Genomic DNA, 2176 nt, shown 5'->3' on the forward strand with positions numbered 1-2176 from the left:
CGTGCTGGAGCCTAGACTGGACTGAACGTGGACCATGCAAGTGTGGAGCTAGCTAGCTGTTTAAGTAGCGGAGTGTGTGTGTGTGACAGAGAGAGAGAGAGAGAGAGAGAGAGAGAGAGAGAGAGAGAGAGAAAGAGAGAGAGAGCATCTCATGGCAGTGACAACGAAACCACGGGGCAGTTGCATGTGGAGCGCGTAGATCATCTTTGGCAATGCTGCCTAATTTCTTTGCATGCTAATGATATCATCAAGGTCTCTCTCTGAACACACACAGGCGTGCGATGTTGTGAGTGAAGCCCACCCAACACACTACAGGCTGCGATGCAAGCATGTGATGGTCTCTGTTCGTCTCATCGATGGAGAGAAGAAACCATGCACGCGGAAGCTTCGTCCGGCCAGGGAGCGCGTATAGCATTTTTGGTAATACCGTGGGATATTAGCGTTGGGTGCCAAATCAATCATTTTGGCAGAGTCGTCTAGTTCTTTTTAATATCCTTCTTTAAGCGGATGGAATCTCAACTCTCAGTTACAATGTGTATTACCACATGACTTTTGGTTTTTCACGAGACTATTCTTGAGCTTACTTCTCTTTGTTGAGAATGGGTGGTGGGGCTCCAAAGGTATATATAGTCATCTTGATCCTTGTCATCTACTCAAAAAGCATGTCAAAAGAATAAAGAAGGTGGTGACGATTGATGACATGCCTCCACCAAAGCATAAAGTGGTGAGGCATCACATGCTTCCCAACGACGCGTGTTTTCAAGGTATTATCTTTTCACATGCTTCCTAAAGCCTTGCTTTTACAAAGTGAGATGGTCATTGCTTAATCTCTTCTGAACACAAGGGAAATCCAGCATCTGACAACCAAAAAAATATCAAGATCCTAGCATACTAATCCGTCAAATGCTCACATATCAAATTACCATGCCTCTAAACTATTTTTGCCGTGACAATAAATTTTCTTTGGCCCCAACTGAACCTAGAAGAATGTATGACATAATGAGATCATCAACTTAAGTTTAACCATTAAATTAATGTAGTTTGTGCCAAAATTCAGATCAAGATACATATGCACATCAAGGTGTTTATAATTGATCAATTGGAACTCTGGCATAGAAAATCAAGTGAGATTGGCTCCTAAGATGGTATGACAACGCTTAACTACCATGATGCATTGGATGTGCATGTGTTCCCTCTATGCATGTGCCATCCCGATGGGGGAAATACAAGATAAACTCGTCGTCGCTGAAGCTCGCAATCCCACGCCTCAGTGATATACTTCATTTCCACGTGTACATTGTGTGAAGGTGACGCGTTAGGATCGATATTACGCGGAGGCTAGCGAAGATTGCTAGATTTGCATAGTGTCAGTCACGTGCGCTACAAAACATTTCATCAAACACCTTCAGTACACACTTACACGGTCCAACATTTCAATCACCTGATAAACTTAATCGGCAACAACATTTTCACAGGTTGATCTTTTTACCTAGAAGTCTGTAAAAAATGTATGCTAGAATTAGGAGGCATATTAAACACTCCTAGTAGACACGGGTAAAAAAAAACCTCGACGATCCCAATGCACCATCAAAGGCACACAACTACATAATTCAAGCTTGGTAGTCGATCTCAATGAACCATCCTTAGCAAAGGCATCTGATGCAGCGGCTGTTACAGAAGGGGTACTAGTACTTTACTACATCCCTGAAGCAGAGGGCATCGTCGCCAAGGGCATCGCTGGCGCCGCAGGTGCCTACTCGTCATTGACTAGTCTTCCTCTACTGTCCTAGAGTTGGCTTCGTGGGCACCACTAGGTACCGAGAGCAGATCGTCGGCGCAGTCGTTCCCGTGCTCGACAAGGCGCATGAGGAGGCCGCCGCCATGCGAATGTAGTGGTCGGGCAACATGATGACAGTCGCACGGCGCGATGATGACTACCCAGACACCTTCTCTATTGGCGCGGCTGGCCCACCATCGTCATCCCATATAGCGATCTAGCTGAGCGATGTGGCAGCGCAGGTCAGAAAAGGGAAAGGTCGCCAGGAAGAGCGGGGTGACCATGGAACTAGACGAAGCGACTACTACCTATTTTCATGAAATTCCTCGTCCCGGATGTGGCTTGCCGGAGTGCGGGGTGGAGCTTCCATTTTGACTGTTACTGGGGCGGTATGTGTGG

Source organism: Triticum dicoccoides, chromosome 5B (assembly GCF_002162155.2).
Source record: "Triticum dicoccoides isolate Atlit2015 ecotype Zavitan chromosome 5B, WEW_v2.0, whole genome shotgun sequence".
NCBI lineage: Eukaryota > Viridiplantae > Streptophyta > Magnoliopsida > Poales > Poaceae > Triticum > Triticum dicoccoides.